General features: G+C 38.4%; 1 protein-coding gene across 3 annotated transcripts in view; it reads right to left on the reverse strand.

Moving 5' to 3' along the window:
* The window catches only part of LOC141433103 (cardioacceleratory peptide receptor-like), a 238,036-nt gene that overhangs the window by 113,165 nt on the left and 115,078 nt on the right, over nt 1–9,793 (reverse strand). The window contains exon 1 of one of the 3 annotated variants that reach the window (XM_074094943.1): nt 4,750–4,789. The exons of the other annotated variants lie outside the window; for them this stretch is intronic. The gene's annotated coding sequence lies outside the window, so the exon portion shown is untranslated. Of the gene's footprint in view, nt 1–4,749; nt 4,790–9,793 lie in introns of those variants that run through there. 3 annotated transcript variants of the gene reach the window in all.

Consider the following 9,793-nt stretch of genomic DNA (forward strand, 5'->3'; position numbering starts at 1 on the left):
AGCTTCTGCGCCTGTTCCGATTTAAAAACGATTTCGGCCGAACGAAAATACACCCAGACGGATAATACACCCGGACAGATTTACGCTTGTAAACAGTACCGTATTCATGCAGTCTTGTAACCTAGATCTAAGTCTTTTTTACGGACGACTGATTTACTCTGCTGTTACAAGACGGGGCAATTGTTTCGTGTTTTAAACTAATTTAAGATTCTTTATTTTGGATATAACTGAATCGTTGCTGAATGATTTCGTGGGCTGTTTGGTGAAAGTGTGGTAACAAAAATTGTTCTGCGTCATGAGTATTTATAAAAGAATATAAAAAATATTTTTATGTATTTCTAAAAAAAGTTACATTTCATTTCAGAATATCTGCCACAGCGGAGCATGCAAAAATATCTGACACGTCCTTCCGGCCCTAGAAATAGAGTCGTATGCGATATTTATGCACGCTTGTTGTGTCAGATATTGGTGCTGGTGACTGTACTTATACGTGTCACTTACATATTAATCGTCGAGATAATCGTGACATATTTGAACCAATACATGGTTACCTTGGTTGCTTGCTTTAAATCATATTTGACTGTCTGTCGGGTTAAAACAATTGGCCAGTTTTTTAAACACATTTTGTACGAAATCGTTTTACTTTTTGGAACTGGTAAAAATATGACGACAATCTTTATCGTTGAACTATAAACATTTATTTTTCTCACCCGCTTGTTACGGCAGCTCTAATCTATGCAACAAATGTGTGTTCATACAGCGCGTCAGGAGTGGAGGCCAATGACGTCACTCCTTAGTAACAAATGAACTTTAACCGGTTTAAAAACAACCCGACGCAAAAAGAGGGGTGTTATACGTTTGACCGCTATGTGTATCTGTGTTTGTTTCTATCTGTGTGTCTGTATGTGGCACTGTAGCTCTCAAACGGGTGGACCAATTTGAATGCGGTTTTTTAATTTGAAATCAGGTTTTCTAGCGATGATTCTTAGACATGTTTCATCAAAATTAGTTTAGACGTTTTTGAGACATTGAACTTTAAAGTGACAAAACCGGAGGTATTTCAACATTTTGTGGGTTAGGTTACTTTACTTGCAGACCTCAACTAAGTCGATTATCTACTTAACAAGTCACAAAAATTTCCATACGAAAAATCTTCATGCGACACGCCTTTTTTTTTTATTCGACTGGATGGCAAATAAGCAAGTAGGTCTCCTGATGATAAGAGATCACCACCACCCATAAACATCTGCAATACCCCTGGTTGCCAACCTAGAGGCCTAAGATGGGATACCTCAAGTGCCAGTAATTTCACTGGCTGTCTTACTCTCCACGCCGAAACACAACAGTGCAAGCGCTGCTGCTTCACGGCGGGATTAGCGAGCAAGATGGTGGTAGCAATCCGGGCGGACCTTGCACAAGGTCCTCCCACCTGCAAACCTTTCATTGAATAAAGAAGTTTCATAGAAGCCTTGCAAAAGCTCACATGTTTTACAGCATGGTAAAACATGTGAGTTTACTGCGGGGCTGTCACAATAATAATTGACTAGTTAATTCCGTTTACTGTCGACCGAAACACCTCATTCGCCGATCGTTCAGACCGTAGCCTTTCACCGACTACCCGCTGTTACTCTATAAAACCATACAGTTAGGGTTTGGACCAAGGTTCTAAGCGAAAGCGATCAGAAGCTCTATGACTCAGTTTCTCGTTTTCGTTTAGATTGCAAGTTAGTCACCTGCATTCACTTTTTATTCGACTGGATGGAAAACGTGCAAGTGGGTCTCCTGATGGTATGAGATCACCACAGCCCATAGACACCTGCAACACCAGGGGTATTGCAGATGCAGATGCGCACTTAAAGTAAAGTAAAAATCTTTATTTGTACTTCTGCCACAGTGGAGCGTATAAAAATATCTCAAGCCTACCGGCCATAGAAATAGAGTATCAGATTTTTATGCACGCTTTGTTGTGCTTGTATTAGATGCTGGTGCTGGTCGTGCTGGCGGATGCAGGGTGCGGGTGCCTGTAATTGTCGACCCGGAATGAACGACAAAAACGTACGACACAGTAATTCAAACTCTCGTGTAACTAAGGGCTTCAGTTATCTTCACTGGGGTCCATATCGGCTCGCATACTTATTGGAAGTCCGAATGTAATATTTGTCAGAACGATCGTTTGTCATAACTCTTTTTTCTCTGAATCCAATAATTGTTCCGAATTGTTATAAAACAAAACTAACCTATAGTTTGCCATAGGATGACCATTTAAAAAAATCAGAAGACTGTAAGGTTTCAGTGGGAAAAAAATATGACAAACGATGATTCGGACTAAAATTACGGTATAACTAGCGAAGAGTATGCGAACTTTGACGCTCCCGTCTCATCTACTGACAGATGTCTCAACTATCAGATACTATAAATATCTCAAAGGTCAATTGCTATCCGATTTTGTATAAAAACATCCAGCATAATCATGGTGATAATGTAAAGATAGCTTGTATTGTTTGAGTACTGATCCCTAGTATTTATTTTAATATTACCGTATTATAAGAAACCTTCAAAAAACCTGTCACAATTACTTTACTTCGTATAGGTAGTGCCACCAGAGTTGAGGTCACAATTACAGCTTTCTAGCATTGATAGTCCCTGAGCTAAGCCGTGGACGGACAGATAGACAGACAGACATGGCGAAACTATAAGGGTTCCGTTTTTGCCATTTTGGCTACGAAAGCCTAAAAAAGGATGAAAAAGTACCTGTGCTAGATTTGCTAATGCAAATAGCTAACATCAAACAACAGTTCTCTGCATTATCTGACACAAATATCACGGGATCACGGGATAATTCACACCAATTGACCTAGTCCCAAAGTAAGCTTAGCAAAGCTTGTGTTATGGGTGCTAAGCAACGGATAAATTTAATTATATAGATAGATACATACTTAAATACATATTAAATACCCAAGACCCGAGAACAAACATTCGTATCACGGGAATCGAACCCGGGACCTCAAGCTTCGTAGTCAGGTTCTCTAACCACTAGGCCATCTGGTCGTCTAAACAACAAAACAAATTAATCAGCCTAGTAGGTACAATATTTAAGCAGCGATAAAAATATAACACCCTTGTGATTAATAAAACTACCTAAATTACTTAACAAATGGGTTAATAATACATCACCCAAGGGACCGTAATTAGTATAGCATCAAATCTACGTTTTGTCGCGTTACCCGCCGTCAGTTTTTCACTTGCACCCCTTTTCCCCATTTTATTGCACGTGGGGTGAACTTCCCAAATTTTATATCCAATTCTCGGGTTATTGAAGGTCGAATCAAATCCCAACGACATCTGACGGCTCGACTCGAAATGTTACTCGGAATCAAGAGTTTTCTGAATAAATGATCAGAGGAAAAACGTATAATTTAATTCAATTTATCTAACTAAACAAAGGGTTTGTAATTATGTACGTATGAATTTAGGGTGATTTAAAATAAGTACAAAAATTATACAACATTTAAAACAAATGTCCACTATTTAATGGTTCGAAGTTATTTTTTTTTCTCCATCTAATGTATTTTTATGTGTATCGAATATGTGTAAATAAATGTTTCTCTCTCTCTCTCTCTCTCTCTCTCTCTCTCTCTATTCCTTTGTATACTTTCAAGAAGAGTTAAGTTATAAATACACGAAAGATAAAGTATATTATATTTATAGGTTTCATTTCAGGTTTTGGTGTTGTTTAGCATCAAAAAGAAATCACAAACATTTAGAAGGTCTCAACGATTGTTTTGTTCACCATTTTGTTGTAAACAGAAATAAATTCATTATTATTTTTATTGTTGCAACTGGCGAGTTGCTGCCCCAAAGCACTTTTTATACTAAAGCCCACATACGAGAATGTGGTTCATCTGATAAGTAATTGCTACACCTACAGCGTCATTAGTACCGCTCATGTGCGTTACCAGCCTTGCAAGAAACGGTACTTACTTGTCTTTTTAAGATACCCATGTCGTTTAATTATGAAGTTAAATTTCAGTAATATTTAATTTCGTCACCTTCATCTATTAAAATGTCACAATGAGTTATTGGTCACAATAAAATCTAAAATTAAATATAAACGACCTCAACCCTAATAAATTAAAATTAGTCATCATTCAGGTAGCATTATACCGTTTTATTGCAATAAAGCACGCTATATTCATAATAATGGTGGTATATATCTTGTGATGGCACATTATAATTTGTTAAAGTGGAGTAAATCCATTACCTGTCGCAGCGAACATTAAAAAAACAGTACGAACATTGTATTCTGTATGAAAAAATATATCCTTTGGGATACATAATGTTTGTCATAATTTTCGTTAGTCATATTTTTTTTCCGCTGAAACCATAATTTTTTTGAGAAAGGTTGAAATGACTGTCCGGCAGAACTCTATAGCTTAGGTTTGGTTTGTTTTATAGTAATTCTTAATGGGTTCAGAGAAAAAAAGAGAAGGACTAGAAAGAATTATAATTTATCAGCAAGGACTGCCAAGGATTTAGCAGAGTTTAGAAAGAAAGAAAGAAGACATTTATTCACTAACACAGAAGACACACATATACAGCAACATTAACACAAATAAATTAAAAAATAAAATACAGAAAACTAATATACTATACTATATCTTATCTGTAATAATAAAGAGTTTTTCTATGACATTCAACAACATAAATCTTACGATCAAAAAAAGCTATGTCTCTTGCTGCGTCTATTACCTGTTATGTGGTAGGTATTGTTACTTAATCCTTGGCTTACCTGTAACAACAATATGACATTATTTTTAAAATAAAACCAAAAAAATAAAATAAAATATCCTGGGACACTTGACACAAATTGACCTAGTCCCAAATTAAGCAAAGCTTTTACTATGGGTACTAGGCAACGGATAAACATACTTATACGAGTGTAAAATATATACTAAAATACATATAAAGTATCCAAGACCCGCGAACAAACATTCGTAATATTCATACAAATATCTGCCCCGGCCGGAGATCGAACCCTTGTTACCTCGTTTTTATGATTTATAATATTTTTTCTTACATACATTTAACTTTTCAAATATTTCACATAAAAAAATAGCATTCACGTAGTAAAAAAAGAAGACAAGCTTCACAAACTTCGCAAACCGGATGGATATCACGTTGGTTTTAATTTAAGTACATTACAGATATCACGTATTTTTAATGCTGTTCGAAAAATTGACATGTATTGTTGAAAGTTTAGCCGTTTTTATTTTAGGTCTTTTTTCAGCATATGTGCTGATTATAATCTGTGCTCTATGACGAGCATCCTGCATCAAACGTCGTTGCGTAAGGTAATCCATTTACGTGACATTTTATTCGAAAGCTCCCCATAAATTCTACCCTGACTGCTATTTGAATAAACGATTCTTTCTTCGGAAGTGGAAATAAATATTAACTGCCTTCCCCTTTGAGGCCACGACTCTTACACTCGTGTTAGTCGGTTGTCTCTTTCCTCCTTTAAGCAGTTCGATTGGTAGAAAAAGGACGAATAATTTGAACTAAAATAGATTTCCGCTAAGTGAATAAAATGATAAAAGAATAGTGTGTTCATTAAATTTTCTTGTCAGGTATCAAATCACGTATAGTATTTGAGTTTGATGCTAAGGTAGGCACACAAAGTTTAATGCTGCTCTCAAAAAAGTCAATTAATATTTTCGTTAACAACGTTCTAAACGTTTCGTAAACAAGTTAAAAGTTATTTACAGTACTATAAAATGAACTAAAAGTATACGACAACAAATTTTGTGTCATACATAATGAACCTAATATTCTTAGTGAAATACTCGTTGTAGTAGAAGTAGATGAAAACCTTCTTGGAAATAAATACAGGCTTTGATTAAGTAGGGCTATTTTAAGATGGCCTATTACGTACTTGTGTAGCCTGTTTTGTATCTGGACAAATTAATTTATCTCCATTTTCAGTAAACATATTTTTGTGGTTGTTGTTGTAAAGCTTCAACATAATAAAACGTGCTGCGAAAAAAGCAATGCGTAGGAGCTATTTATTTATATGGCTTCTTAAATATCACTGGATATTAAAACGTAGAAAACATAACCCGAGGCCGTATTGCTTAACGATTCTGGCGCTCGCGATAGCAATCAAATGACTGATTTCGCAAACAAAAATCTGTCATTTGACTGTGATCGTGAGAGTCAGAAATATTAGACAATACGACCTCTAGATGTAAAATAATCGACACGCATTGGAATCAAAGTATTTCATTACATTTCTCAGTTAGTGTAGGAAGTATTAGGATACTGAATTCCTTTTGAAAGGAACTTTACAACTTTTTTAGCCTTGGTTTCTCTGCAACATCCACTGGTCTATAACAATGTCACACCCACTCAATATAAGCTTGTATAAATAACTACCCCTAATTTTTTATCTTGTCTCCTTCGGTATCCTTTGCCTGGTAGCCAATCTATCAGAGTCGTAGCGCCTTATCAACTCGATTGTACCAGGCTGCCTAATTTTATAACGAGACGTCAGTTATGATAATTATGGCAAAGCTTGTGGCAGACAAACTGCGAGGTATTGCTTCCGAAGATTTACTTAACTCACGTTTCTCTTAGGTTTGTTTAACGAAAGTGTTCTAACTGTACAGCTGTTACAACAACACCCACCGTTAGGACTGCTTTAAGTTGTATTTATTTTAAATTCGCCAAATTTGAACCACCTATTGAAATTCATCATTGAAAGATTCATATCGGAAGAATTTGCAAGTTTTTAATGAAAGCAGGTGCCAACCAAAGGGATAGACAGAGTGATATACCTATGTGGTTACGAGCACGCGCATTTTACATTATAACCTCTGGGTCAAAGGATCATCGTTTGTATCCCTCATACGATGCCCCAGTGGTCGTATTGCCTAACGTTTTGATGTTTGCGATCGCAATCAAATGACAGATTTTGTATACAGAAACTGTCATTTGATTGCGATCGCGAGCGCCAGAAACGCTAGGCAATACGGCCTCTGGTCTCAGTCTCAACAGCTACCAGTGTACCAGTCTAATCATCATCATCATCATATCAGCCGTGGGACGTCCACTGTTGGACATAGGCCTCCCCCATAAACCTCCAGTTGCTTCAGTTGGAAGCAGCCTTCATCCTCCGTATAATCCGCATCAGCTGTAGAGTCTTTAGATTAAAATTAGAATAATAACATTTTAATGCTAAATGAAACCGCCCTCTACTTCAACTAATTGTTTTTAATTAAAATGTAATTGCTTCCGTGATCACTCTTTAAACGCGGTTATGTCCAAATTAAGTTTGGCTCAAACGTTTAAGGCCCATTCGTGTCGAAACGCAGACAAATACGGTTATTTGTAAACGTCACCGGGGAATTTACTACTTACCTTGATCTTGCATTCTACTCGTCCGTTTTTAGCGTATTTTATAGTAGTCCACCGCTAAGAAGTTAATCTTGGCGCCTTTCATCCTGGTACAGTCAACGTCATAAATCTGTGGCTCCAGTGAAAAGGGGTACAAGTCTGAATTTGGCCAAATTGAGTTATATAGACCAAAAAACACAAAAAAAATAACGCATCGATTGTGTAAACGGATCTAAGATATCTTTAAAACAACGGAGTTTTCTGGTGGTCAAGGTAGAACTGCCTTAAAAAAGTTAGCAACAGAGGGTACTTGTCAAGTTGTATTTCTATTAACTAAAGTTTTGTTTGTGATTTATGATCTAAATTTAGTTGTACGTGCTGTTTTTCATATGGCGGGTGTAAAAAAATCTAAGCACACTTGAACCCCTAAAACAAGAACAGATTTATTTAGTTTACGTTGATACAAGTTAAGTTCAATCTCTTTACACAAAAAAATAAAATAAAATATAAGATTAAGTTGAGCTGTGCCGTTTTCACAAATCGAATAAAAAAAAGTTTACGTGGAAAAGGATATAAGTCTTTGCGCGGAGGAATGAGCGGGTGAGTGGGGAGCCACGGCGCTCACGGATGAGCCACAATCGTGTGCGCTGACTTGTGCAGGGAGAACGCGCTTGCGAGCTGCGCAGTTGACGGTTACGCGATTAAGTTATATCCTTTTTACACCAATTTTATTATTAAACTAATATGGCACATTGCATTCATTTTAAGGGTATTAATTAAGATATATCCTTGACACCAATCATTTAATAAGAATGATTAAGAAAATCAAAATATCCATAGGACTAAAACTATTATTTAATTTAAATATCTAAAACTAAAACTTTAATTAAAAAAGAGAGGTGGGCTTCTTGCATGGTGCCCATCATGCAGGCAGCATTCCCGCGTTGAACTGCGATTGCGATTCTTTGCGCGAGAAAGCTGCGGCGCGAGGGTTGCCTGTTGCCTCCCTTAACCTATTGCTGAGCTTCCTGCGTAGCTCCAGCGCAACCCTTACCCCAAGGACCTAGAGTCTCGACGCCGAAAGCAAAAAATGATATTGGGCGCCGAGACAGCTATATTTTGTGACCTTGAGGCGTTCCCGGGCGTCTACCGCCGCCCCCGCACGTTTGGTAGTTGCTGTTAGGTAGGACGCCGCCAGGGGGTCTGTACAGGTAGCGTTCCACACCAGCGCACGGCCAGTCTTCCAGGTATCAACGACATTCCGTCAGGGCGCTTGCCATCGCTCCGTACAATCTGGGGCTACAGAGCGGAGGGAACGTTGGCACTAAAGAAACCCTTCTGAGAATGTCGTTGAGAGTGGCGTGGCGGGACAGTCGGTCGGCACCTGAGGAACAGGAGAGGCCATGTTGGCCGAGACGGTCCACTGGAGCCCCACAAGAAACACAGTTGTAACTTTCGCAGATCCCAACTCACAGCCGTAGACCAGCAGCTATGCGTAGTGTCTGGGTCGATAAAAGTTCTAGTGTTGGGCGAGGGGTATGCATGGAGCCAGTAACCAGATTCTGGCTTGGACACAGCTTACAGTCTGTCCCGGTCCCTGCCTGTTTAAGGTTCTATTAATGCCTATAAGGTGGTGACGGAGGCTATTGTACTCCAGGCCTTCGCCTATGTGGTTTGGACGGGAGATTTGGACTCGGTCCAGCTAGCGAGTCATTCGTGGCCTCGTTCAAGCATGCAATCTCGTAGTTAATGCCTGCTGGAGCTTTTTTTTTTTTTTTTTTTATCGACTGGATGGCAAACAAGCAAGTGGGTCTCTCCTGAGGTAAGAGATCACCATCGCCCATAAACATCTGCAACGCCAGGGTATTTGCAGATGCGTTGCAACCTAGAGGCTAAGATGGGAATACCTCAGGTGCCAGTAATTTCACCGGCTTTGAGCTTGAGTATTCTGCCTGCGAGATCTAGCGTGCTGTGGATCGAAGATAGGAATGCCAGCAAAGCTACACTTGAATTTTGCGAAGTTCCTAAGCCGCCGTTCCTTATCGGTAAAGTGGCTTGGGTCCATGCCTGCTCGCTGAGATAAATGTTCAAAATGTTTTCAATTTGGGTTTTCATGAGACTATCAATTAGGTATGATCAAATGGGGAATTTTCGAACGAGGCAACAGTGAAGCAGGTAAGTGAAAGGGCCACTGCAACAAAAAAAAATAACGAGGACAAACAAAAGTTTAATATCTCTGAGACTGCAATTTTCAGTTTAAAAAAGGCAGAATTTCCTAATTTTGACTACAATACAAGACGTATGATGACGATCAATGGCACACGGTAGTGCCTTCTATGAAGACGCGGAAAATCCCCCTACCTACCTGTGTGTTTGACATACTTAGATACTAATGATGAGA

This window comes from Choristoneura fumiferana, chromosome 12 (assembly GCF_025370935.1).
Source record: "Choristoneura fumiferana chromosome 12, NRCan_CFum_1, whole genome shotgun sequence".
Lineage (NCBI taxonomy): Eukaryota > Metazoa > Arthropoda > Insecta > Lepidoptera > Tortricidae > Choristoneura > Choristoneura fumiferana.